This window comes from Platalea leucorodia, assembly GCF_965183815.1.
Source record: "Platalea leucorodia genome assembly, chromosome: Z".
NCBI lineage: Eukaryota > Metazoa > Chordata > Aves > Pelecaniformes > Threskiornithidae > Platalea > Platalea leucorodia.
Genome location: NC_138858.1, coordinates 56,931,028 through 56,943,469, shown reverse-complemented (window position 1 = coordinate 56,943,469; position 12,442 = coordinate 56,931,028). Strand labels below are relative to the sequence as shown.

The 12,442-nt window shown below is 37.9% G+C and overlaps 1 pseudogene across 1 annotated transcript in view; it reads right to left on the bottom strand.

Annotated features, from left to right (window-relative positions):
- LOC309602553 (dynein axonemal heavy chain 6-like) overlaps nucleotides 1-12,442 on the bottom strand; it is a 91,896-nt pseudogene that overhangs the window by 64,919 nt on the left and 14,535 nt on the right. Inside the window, exons 5-12 of the transcript in view lie at nucleotides 11,588-11,703; nucleotides 11,452-11,489; nucleotides 9,119-9,234; nucleotides 8,137-8,260; nucleotides 5,415-5,500; nucleotides 4,679-5,007; nucleotides 2,641-2,733; nucleotides 305-453 (exon numbers count right to left, since the gene is read on the bottom strand). The product of the transcript in view is annotated as a dynein axonemal heavy chain 6-like (transcript). The remainder of the gene's footprint in view (nucleotides 1-304; nucleotides 454-2,640; nucleotides 2,734-4,678; nucleotides 5,008-5,414; nucleotides 5,501-8,136; nucleotides 8,261-9,118; nucleotides 9,235-11,451; nucleotides 11,490-11,587; nucleotides 11,704-12,442) is intronic.

The following is a 12,442-nucleotide window of genomic DNA, read 5'->3' as shown; positions in this document are numbered from 1 at the left end:
ACCTTTTTTTTTTCCCCAAATTCCCATTTTTGGCTGGCTGGTGTTTATCTATTATTTATTTCCTAATAGTACTGAACAAAGAAAGAAAGTTACCATGTCACCAAAACAAATCAATGCTACCTAACTGAGTTCTGAGAGATCCCTTAAGGTAAATACTATTCATCTTTCCCTTGGCATCTGAATGTTCTCTTCTTTTGGATTGCAGAAAATCGCAGCTTTTAAAAAAATAATCAGTGGCTGAACTGAAACATTTTCAGAGATTGTCATAAGGTTATTATAACCTGCAGTGTCTAGGGAAACTTACATGGCCATTGTTAATACTGACTTAGCTGCTCTCATTCCAAAGTCATAGTGATCTTGTTGAGGAATCGGTTCACTGCAGAGTCTGTACATTTGAGTCATCTTCCTTGCAAGAGGTTTGCTAGATTCAAATTCTTCAGAATACAGTATCACCTGGGAGGAGGGGAAGGAAGGCATGTATAATTCTGTTTACATTTGAAAGATTTTGTGGATATAGAATTTGTGCTTTTGACAGAATTTACCCTAAAGGGAACAAAATCTCATGAGACAGATGTACATTCAAATAGCAGAGATTTTGCAGTTATTCATTCTGTTGGCACTTTTAACCATTATATAGTCTCACATGTAAAAATACTAAGGTCAAAAAAGAAAATATGCTTAATATTTTCTGCAAAAAAGCTGCAAGTCAGGATAGGAAGTTACATGCGCATTTCAGGTTATCATAACGAAAAAATCTGGGTGTCTGAATTGTCAAAAGTAGAAGTAAATGTTTCAAAGTGCAGCTGTAGAAGACAGCCTAGTAAAAGTACAATTAAAAGTCAATGTAGGAAAAAAATTTAGACTTCTAGGTTTGTATATCTAAATGATATTTAGTACATTTTGTGTCCACAGAAAAATGAATTCTCTGAAGAATTAAACCAGTTTATTTTAATAAGCATTTTCAACTTTCAAGAAAATAGTTTAAAAAATATCTAGGCATATTTGTAAATTCATTGACAGCAATAGTAAATGTATAAAACTATACATGGAGAAGTGGGGACTAGTTTCAAAATTTCTTGTAATTCATTAATACCAAACAGCAATATTAACCAATCTTGTTTCCTTTCTTTTTCCTGTAGGGTGGCACCATAACACTCTGGCATGGAACATGTAGGGTGAAGCTAGATTACAGCAAAGTATCTGGTAATCTTTGAAATGTGAAGCTGCATCCACTAAGCCTGGCCTTTGGCTTAGCCAGAGCAAATGAACAGCTTGTAGTGATGGAACTGCTGGGTAATTGGATGCTTAACCAGATGCAAGCTGTCTGCCAGTCACAAAGACACTTCTCATGCACTGATGGCTACAGTCACACACACTGGGGCATCATCACCCACAGAAGTACACTGTGTGTTCATGTAAACGTGATGTATACGCAAACACTCCTCATGACAATTTGCAGTGCATAAGTTGGTGATACTCAGACAGGCCGTAACTTAATATCACAGGGATGTTTGGGATAAAAGTAAGATTAGGGAATAATTTATCAGAGTCTCTGGAAAATTACTTTAAAAGTAGGAAATTGTAAGGCTGCATAATCTACAAACAAAGCAACATGGACTAAATTAAGGAAACATTAGGTACATTGGTCTTAGTTCTAATATTAAATGAATGCAGAGGTCTCTTGCACAAGCTCACATTTACTGAAAAAAGCATATGTATTAGATGCCTGAACTAAGTAACATGTTCAGAGCTGGTATGGGAATAATCTTTGAACAATGCTGTGCTTTAATAAATACAAAACTTTTCTAGTGCTTAACTAAAATAAAAAAACACCACCCCACCCCACCCCAAAAAAACCATCAGAATTTCAAATAAACACTTAGTTTCCACTGTTGACTAAAACTGATCACAGAAGGCTACTCTCCTTGCCATACATAATGCCTGGTTCGTTTCAATTCAGCACCAAGAAAGATTCCATGACAGGTACAATTCCAGAAACAGCAACCACTCTCTCTATCTTTTTTTCCAGTCCAGACATGCTTGACTGATCACTCTCCTGTTCCTTGAGCGAATGACTGTTCAAAGGACTAAACGCTGCGGAAACAGACAAATATTTGTTTCTTGAACAGCTTGCTTCCTGTCACAGTAAAAATCTCCAGATGAGAAAAGGGCATGAACTTGAACTCATGCCTTTTCCTTACTTGTGTACAACCCACAGGAAACCAGAAGCTTTCTGCTGTGATGATCCCCAATGAAACTAGGCTCAGATACTTCCGGTTCTGTGCATAACCCTAAAGGTTTCTTCAGGCCTGTAAGAAGGGATAAAAGATAGGATCTACAAAGTTCAATGAATATGATCCTTAATTATAAAAAATTAATGCTTAAATTGATACACTCAAATTAAAAGATGAAGATTGAATGAGTACAGAGACTGGAGATTCAGGCCCTCAGGGTTGTGGTTTGGTTATGGATGAGAACATTTCCCTGATGCTCCCCATGTGACATTTACTCCTTGGCTAAATGAAAAAAAAATCAGTTTATAGTGGTATCAGCAATCGTGATGGTCTTTGGAGTAGGAAATATATTTATGATGTGCATGAATACCTATTTGTTTTAACATGAAATAGAAGAAGAATCCACCTTTGTAACTTCAGCTTTCCTGAAGGTGATCAGCTGCTGTGCAATCACAGAAATAGCTTCAATATCAATGCAATTAAATTCATCAAAGCAGCACTGTCTCAGATTGAGCCATGGCACTGAAGAAGCATCCCGTTATCTGACAAGAAGCAGTTTCAGGGCTTATTTAGGGACTTAGTGTTAGATTTTTCGACTGCTCTACAGCAGGAAATCATTCTGTTCAGAAAAAGGAAGAAGAAGAAACCTGGCCGATATGACAGATCTCCTTCCTCTCCCAGCAAGCCCAAAAGAAAAGTCTGGTTTCTATAGACTTCCAACAATCTAGCAGCCATGCATGACCAGGATGATTACCTTGTGGCAAAAGATAGCATATTGCCATGCAATTAAACTCGGAGATTTAAAATTGGAGAGCCAGCCATAGAGATTGCACTTGAGAACTATTACCATACATAGGGTAGCAGGGAGGAAAGTTTTACAAATAGGTACTTTATTGTCAGGGCTAATATATCAAACTGCTTATAGGCAGAACCAGCTTATTCCACTAAGTGAATTCCACTATTTCCAATGTTACAGAATTCTACTATTAAAGAATAGACTAACTTTCCCCCAAAATGGCAAACTTGTGAAACTTATGTGTGTATATTTGCAGTCTACACAGTACTGCCATTTTCTGGGAAAAACTAAAACAAAAAAAATCCACTACACTCAAGTAGGTCCCAATCTGTCAGTTAAGGGATGCCTAACAAGTTGGGTTTGCAAACCTTATTTCATTCTTTCTGTGGTGTTCGGGAAGTTAAGAATGGAAATGATTGTGTCATCATTGAGAATTTCTTCAGTAAAAAGGGAACTGAAGTGCTGAGTTGGTCCAGCAGTTATATATGCTAAGCCACAAGAATGGCATGCACAGGGATTCACACAGAGCATATGTATATCTGAGAATAGTTCTATACTCAAAAACATCTTCAGCTTGAGTTTAAATGCCCATATGTGCAAGCATGACCTTTCTTACTATACATAAGGCTAGTTTTCACAAATGCAGGTGTTGTGGTTTAACCCCAGCTAGCAACTAAGCACCACACAGCTGCTTTCTCACTCCCCCACCGGTGGGATGGGGGGCAGAATCAGAAGGGCCAAAGGGGAAAACTCATGGGTTGAAATAAGAACAGTTTAATAACTAAAGTAAAATAAAAATAGAACAGTAGTAATAGTAATAATAACAATGATAATAATAATAATAAAAACAAGTAATAATAGTACAATAGTAATACAAAGCAAGCGGTGCACTGTACAATTGCTCACCACCCGTGGACCAATGCCCAGCACATCCCCCAAGCAGCGATCATTGCCCCTCCCCCGGCCAACTCCCCCCGCTCATATACTGAGCATGACGCCATGTGGTATGGCATAGCCCCTGGGCCAGTCTGGGTCAGCTGTCCTGGCTGTGCCCCCTCCCATCTTCTTGTGCACCCGGCAGAGCAGGGGAAGCTGAAGAGTCCTTGACCAGTGTGAGCGCCACTTAGCAACAGCTTAGCACTACTTAGCAAGAACCAAAGCACCAGTGTATCATCGACATTGTTCTCATCCTAAACCCAAACCACAGCCCCATACTGGCTACCAAGAAGAAAATTAACTCTATCCCAGCTGAAACCAGGACAGCATGTTTGACTAGTTTAGTCTGAATGAATTTGTAAACTTAAGCTGAAGGTATTGATAAATTGTTAATCTAATATGACAATGACACAGGTATTAAAGACTGGACAGATTACACACTTCTATGTAAGCTTAGAACATTTTAAATTATTATTTAAATGTACAGCTAGCAAAAGTTAACAGCTGCAAACTCACAGTCTCTGATTACCCTACAGAGTTATCCCGGTTTGTTCATGCTGCAAGTCAATGTCATACTAATGTGTGCAAATTATCAAACTAAATGGGTACAAGTGGTTACAAGCTATAAATACAAACTATCTACAGCTGCATCCAATACAAATCCAACAATGCATTAACTGAACAATAACAAAAATTATAACTAAATCCATACAGTATCTGGGGTTATAACCAGACTTGGACATGTCCCCAGGTAATCATAACCATATGTATACTGGGATAAACCCATTCTAGTGGCATGGTCATCCAGACTCAACTCCCAGTAGTAATGTGGCTATTTTTGCCATTCAAAACTGTTGGCAGAATCCACCTACAGAAATGAAACACCCTGTTATCTTGGGCAGGTTTGTACAAGAAGAAAAACTGTGCCTTTTCTGCCCAGTAACAATGCCTCTTGCATGCTTGTCAATAGTTGTCAGTGTTGTTATAATATCTCTGTGTAATTTAGGAAGATTACTAAGACGCAATCCAGCCACTACATCTCTGGAAATGAAGAAAAGTATTATAAGGTCATTTTCTTACAGAGTATATAATGCAGCTTTCTTAAGGTTATCCAGGTTTCAACAGATCCAGTCAGCAAGAAATATTCGCTTAGTTCATGACTAAAAAAATAAAACTGACACATTTCTAATGATATCAGTAAAACTTACAGAGAATAGTAAAATAAAGCTGCTTGCAATTTTTATATATTTGGATTGGTTCTAAGTACAGAAAAGTGAAAGCTACACATTTAAATATAATCCCTATAAAGTATATAATCACTGTAAGAAATAGGAGAAAACCAAATACACTATTACTATGCAGAGGATAATTCTGTAATACCTTCCTTATTAGGAAGCAAATATTATCCAGTGCTATAGAAGAACAATTAACCTGGAACATCTGGGCACTTATGCTGGCGATTAGTGGCATTAACCACAATCTCAGGCTTGGCATTGTCAAAATCCATTCCTTTTAGCTCTTCTTTGAAGACCAGCTAAGGGAAGAAAAAACTGTGTGTTTCAGTGGAGTAAACACAACTAGGGAAAAAGTTTATTTTTAAAGCATTTCCATCATATTTAACACAAAAGATTAGTTAATTCTGATTTTCCTGAAAAAGAAGGTCAAATATTTGCAGGCTTGCTGTAGCCCTGCCTTTCCAAAACGCATTTCAACTCTTGCCATCACCTGGCATCAAAGCAGCTCAACAGCTTTCACATAATGGTGCAACTAAGAATTTCTACAGTGGAGTAAACCCAGAGATATTCAGACATGTGAATATCAGCAGGCTCAAAACAAACCAGATCTATATTGTAATCCACTTAAATGAAAATATGACCACTTTCTTTTTATAAATGAATCCAGAGCACAAACACATTAAACATTTTAGAAGCTAGAAAAAGCTTATGAACATCAGTACATCAAAAATATTTTTTTCAAATTCTTTCAGATCCTGTAAATGACCACGTTCATCTTCTGAACACTGAGTAAAATCATGACACTACAAGCACTATACAGTCAGTATAATCAGTATGAAAGAGGTACAAAAAGAATTACTAACACATCTAAGAAAGGTTTGATACTAGGCTGTTTGTATGGCTCAGTCCAGTTCTGCATTAAACTGCTACAAACCACCTGCTGAAAACATCCATCAAACTATACTCCCCGACTCTACTGTGCAGATCCTCTCAGACAGGCGTATTTTCCTGTTCAAGGAATCCTGCCCTTACCTAATCTCCTAATCTCTCCCTCTTGTTTCCTTGCCCTTTTTTTTTTTTTTTTTTTTTTTTTTTTTGAGCTCTGTGTACCTGGTGCAAGAGCCTGATTCCAGATATGTAAACAGAGCAAGCATTATATGGAGGTTGCCATAAAAAACCATAAGGTTATTATGTTGCAAGCAATGCACATCTTTAAATTCAATTGCTGGTAAGCTTAAAACATTTGTGTAAGTTCTTGAAGGATCAAAGACTAAGTTCACAATTTAAAAGAAAAAGTTGCATAGAAAAAAAGTCAGGTCTTACCTGAGACAGGTATCCATGAACAAACCATTCCCTACTTGTTCTGGTCTGATAATCAGCAACAGCACCATTTGTCAGGCACACAGGAGCATTACGTCTTCCAATTCAATGAGCCAGTCTTCTACATTTCCTTGGGCCCCTAGTCCTTTGCCTAAGCTAACTTAAAATTAATTTCCAAGTTAGTTATAAAGAGATATATTTCTGCCTACTTAAACCTTGCAGATGTTGTGCCTAGTTTATTCAGTAAACATAAAGAGTATTAACAACAAAGCCAAATACAATGGACTTGACTAATAAAAAATGTTATTTCAAGAGGGGCCTATAAGTTTAAAGACAGAATGCTTCAATGATGGTCTGAAAGTCTGTATTTTATGCATTGCTAATAGTTCATCTGTAACTTTCCTTTGTGATAAAATATATGAAGACAGTTTTTACTTTGTTGGTGGTAATAAATTAACATACTAAGAAGGAAACCATTTACTTTTTTATTATTTTTTCTTAACCTCAGGTGACACCATTTCTAAAATATTGTCCGTGAAAACTTTCTCCTGTTTTCCTACAGTTTGTAGGGCAAATACCAGTCTTGCAATTGAATCTGGACTGCTTGCGGATTAGGAGTTTCAGCCAAAATTTCCAGGAGTTCATCATTTGGTTAAAAATGGTAAAACTGATTAATGACAATAATAATAAACTTCAGATAAAAAGTGAAGTAAGAGAGAACATTCTCATACTATTTTAACATACCACATTTTGAGTAAATTTCAAAATATGGTTGTATTAAATGGTATATTTACAAAGTACTTACAAACTGCAAATACTATGTTACACTGAATCACAGTAAGGGGTGCAACGCACTACATTTTCCATCTACTGCTGTCAATCAGCAGGTCACATCTACTCTTTGGTGTAATTTTTCACCAGCCTGGAGATAATGACTCTGTCACATTTCATATGATCTTCCACCAACTGCTACAAAAGCTGATTTGGGAACCCCCCAAGTAATCCAGAAGACGCTGAGAGGAAATCAAGGAAAATGCAAGGGAAACTCAATTTCACATTCCTGATATCATATATCAACTCACTATAACCTGAAGGAGCACTGGAAACACAGGAAGGATGTCAAAAATACACTGCAGAAAGAAAAAGTGATAGGAATGGGTATAAGGCAAGAAAGAGAGGAGACCTGAATATACATGCAGTCATGCAGTAGCAATCAGAAAGAAGAGGGAAAAAATCAAAATACTCTCTGGAAAAGGAACTGTATCATGAGATGGGTGAAGTACAGCAAGTAAAATTTTAAAAACAAAGTAATGCAAAAGATAATTGAAAACATGCAGTAACCAAGTGCAAGTAACAACAAACAGGATATAACCCCTGTTCTCAGTTTCAAGAACTGTCACAAAGAAAATGCCCTATGAGTTTTTAATCTCTGATTGGCTCAGCCTGAAAGCTTGTAGATTTTGAGTAAAGATAAACACAGCCTACAACACCTAATGCATCTACTGGTATGTCATGCTATTATTTTATGCTAGGCCAAATTTCCAACCTTAACGATTCTATGATTCTATGAATAGCAGCATGGAGAGCATTTAGACGAGCATTGTAGATGATTAACTGTTGTCATTATTTTCTTCCAAGACTTATCTGTGTGTAAGAACATTTTTGCCTTGCCAGGAAGATATCTTTGAATATCAGGAGCATTAAAAATACTTTCTAGGTAGAGCCAATTTTTCTGACATCTCTACCACTTTTCCTAAAGAAGGATAAAAAAAGATAAAAAAAAATAGGCAATTATTTCCCCGGTTTCAGTCTTACAAAGAAGATAACTGAAAACAGAACCTGATTTTTGTATTTCTACTGTTAAGCATAAATTCTATGCAATATTTCTGACAGCTAGATAACTAATACTGGTGGGAGAGTTTATAGTTTAAAAATTATTTGCATTTTCCTACATTTTAAAAAAAATATTATCCTTTTGAATATTTATTCTGTTGCTGTTATTTCCAATTGCAGCAAAGGGTGTTGCAAAATTCAGATTCACAAAATTCTTCTATTATTCTGAATACAAAGTCTTTGTATGCTGTCCTGTTTGAGGAATTTTCTTGAAGAGCAGAATATTTTTCTACGTCCAGATGTCTCACTTTACCATGCCCTTATAAATTTCATGCATTCAAACCACTTTCCAAGAATTCTACATTTGAGAAGCACCTATACCATGAAGTACTTAGTTCATAATATGAAGTATTTCATACAATCCAGATCTCAACCATTTGTGCATTAAGACACTGCATACTTGAAATACTTACATACTGTACCTAACTAAGCAGGCAAACCTACCTATCAATTCCAGCATCTGAAAAGACAACTGCACAATATTTCCATGCCTCTACAATCAGTGCATATGACAAGTTTCCAGACCCATCGGTTTGCCAGGTAAGGAACTTTCTTAAGATAAAATTCAACCAAAAATAATGCCATCATTATTTCCTATAAAGCCAATTACATGCTTTAAATAATGATTTACTTTCCCCAGATTAATGAGTTTCTTGTGATGTAGAGCCTAGCTGTAAAACCATATCGGAGAATTTGCTATCCACCAGTGACTGAAAAATAAGAGTTGTTTCTGCCATTTATCTACATGTGCTTTAAGAGGACCCATATATCTTGAGGAAGCTATAGTTGCTATTTTGATAGTGCTGTTATTAAGAGTAACCTTAAGGAAGCAGTAAACAGTTCTCAATTTCATTGCAAGATCCTCAACCTTTATCAGGAATCAACAAGAAGGAGAAACAGCAGATCTGCTTCCAGGCCTTTGAATGACTCTGCCCAGATGGAAGGAACTGCCTACAGGTGGCCAGTGTCAGGGTCAGTCTGCACAGGACCGAATTCAGCTTTCTCAGACAGGGCTCCAAGCCAGCAAACTGCTGCTTCTTTCTCTTCTTAGTGGAAATGTTCCAAATTAGTCACTGTGTTTCTTTTTAACTGAAAAAAATGTCACGTTGTTATAAGCACTACAACTGTTAATGAAACAGTGGGACAACTACGAAAATAAGTTTCACCTTAAGAAAATATTTTGTCACTATACGGTTATGAGGAACTCCATGCATTTAAATTTTGTATGTGACATTTTTCATATAAGAAAATTTTTGCTAACATGTGTTATTGGATTATGCTGATCTCTGAATCTGAATTCTCTCAGTGCCAGGAGGCACACAAGGCGCGAACATCGTTCTTCCACTTCGATCGGTCTGCGGCTGCGTGCTCTGGAGTCCCAAGGGCCACAGCGCAGTCTTCTGTTGGTTTTTTCCTCAAGACATGACCGATCCAGTTCCATCTCCTCCTCCTCACTTCATTACTGATTTTCTCCATCTCAGAGTTGATGCTCATCGTTTCTGCAACTTTTTATTTTTTTTTTTTTCCGGGAGGAGGTAGTTGGCCTCCTGCCCAACCCCCATGACTTGGAGGGCCAGTGGTTTTTCTGTCAGGGTGGCCTTCCCTTAGGCTGCGTTGGTTCACGGCACCTTCTTCAATTTTATCCGGTGCACCCTCCAGAGAGGGATCCCCTATCCACCACCCAGAGGATGCGCCTTCTAGCCGTGCAGCCCCAGCCAAAGCATTGGATTATGCTACCATGTTATAATTACTGCTGTTACCTTCATCTGTTCTACTCTGAATGAAATTTATAAGTAAAAGCATTTACATTCTTGAATATTGTCTGTGGCAGCAAAGATAATTACATCTGCAGAATGATGGTGAGGATAAACAATAAATTCAGTTCCTTTCCAAGAGAATGTTTGTCGTGGTTTAACCCCAGCCAGCAACTAAGCACCACGCAGCTGCTCGCTCTCTCCCCCCCCGGTGGGATGGGGGAGAGAATCGGAAGGGTAAAAGGGAGAAAACTCATGGGTTGAGATAAGAACAGTTTAATAATTGAAGTAAAATAAATTAGAACAGTTAAATAGGCAAAGCAAAAACCGTGCACGCAAGCAAAGCAAAACAAGGAATTCATTCGCTGCTTCCCATGGGCAGGCAGGTGTTCAGCCATCCCCAGGAAAGCAGGGCTCCATCAAGTGTAACGGTTACTTCGGAAGACAAACACCATCACGCCCAACGTCCCCACCTCTCCGTCTTCTTCCCCCCGCTCATATACTGAGCATGACGTCATATGGTATGGAATAGCCCTTGGGCCAGTCTGGGTCAGCCCCCCTGGCTGTGCCCCCTCCCAACTTCTTGTGCACCCGGCAGAGAAGGGGAAGGTGAAAAGTCCTTGACCAGTGTGAGCGCCACTTAGCAACTACTTAGCAACAGCTTAGCACTACTTCGCAAGAACCAAAGCATCAGTGTGTTATCGACATTGTTCTCATCCTAAACCCAAAACACGGCCCCATACAGGCTACCAAGAAGAAAATTAACTCAATCCCAGCTGAAACCAGGACAATGTTCCAACTCATTGAAAAAATTATAGGATCTCTAAATCTTGTTACAGTCTTGAAATGTTTAGATTTTACAAATTATATATAAGTAACAAAATCTTTTGATGACTGAAACACTCCCCTTTTATCTAAACTGACACTAAAAAGACTGCTAATTTTTCCATTTTCTTTTGTCAGAACACTAAGTGAAAAATTACAGCTGCTTTTGTTCTCTTTAACTCAGTAAGCATCACATTTTCTCATTTGCAAAGCAAAGAAATTGCATGTGTCTTGCTTTTGTCCACTTGCAACAATGTCAATCCACACAGGAACTTTCCAGTCCAAAACACAACTGTGACTTAGACTTAAGAGGTATTACAGGTGTTCTGTTGCTCTAGCAACTGCAAAAAATTGCTCCAATTAGTAACTGCTAATTAGAGTAACACTGTGTAACTACAGATTAAATCTGAACTGTAATAGCGCTCTCTGTAAATTTCCCTCGTAACAGCTTCAGTTACAATAACAGAAAGTGGTTTTCTGCTTTCTGTTTGTTCAGCTATAAAAATCACAATATCAATGTAGTATTAGTATATTGTGATCCAGAACTGTGGAAATCACAAAGATCTAAACCAAAGATCTCTCTGCAAAAAGTACTTTTTTTGAGAACTGACTCCAGAGAAGCTTTGCCAGACGCTTCCCCAGAAACATCCTGAATTTACTAAGCAAATTTGAAAACATTGAGCTCAACAAGTCGAGCTAAGGATAGTGAACTTTTTCACATCAGTCAAAGCAGCATGCACTATTTGTCCAAAAACTACACAATGTCTTGGTTTCCAAAAAGGGCTTTCTCATGTCTGTAATATCTGGCACCTGGAAGAGTGAAACAACAGATAAAATACAGCTTTGCTTACAGCCTTGACCACCTAGAAAACCCAGCCCTTTAAAAGGGCATTGAGAACTGAGGGTAGTTCTAATTTTAAAAGATTTGGGGTTTGGGGGAAACTGAGCAAGGTGTTTGTTGTTGGAGGTCTTTTTGTGTTTGGTTTTGGTTTGGTTTTAGTTTTTTTTCTTATGGGTAGCTTTAGGGTGTTTTTTTTCTTTTTTTTTTGACTTTACATTTTGGAGCAAAATTAGAAAAAAACTTGGCTTTCAAAATGTGACACGTTGGCAAGTTCTCTGATCTCCACAATTATTTTCATTTTTACTTTTCTCGCATCTTTTGTATTGTTGCTTTGAGCTGTGCAACTATGTTATTATACAGGCCTGTCAGTCTGACCTCGGTGCTGGGGAAGGCTATGGAGCAGATCATCCTGACTGCCATCACATGTCACATACAGGGCAACCAGGCAATCAGGCCCAGTCAGCATGGGTTTATGAAAGGCAGGTCCTGCTTGACTAACCTGATCTCCTTCTATGACAAGGTGACCCACTGAGTGGGTGAGAGAAATGCTGTGGATGTTGTCTACTTGGACTTTAGTAAAGCTTTTGACACCGTTTCCCACAGCATTC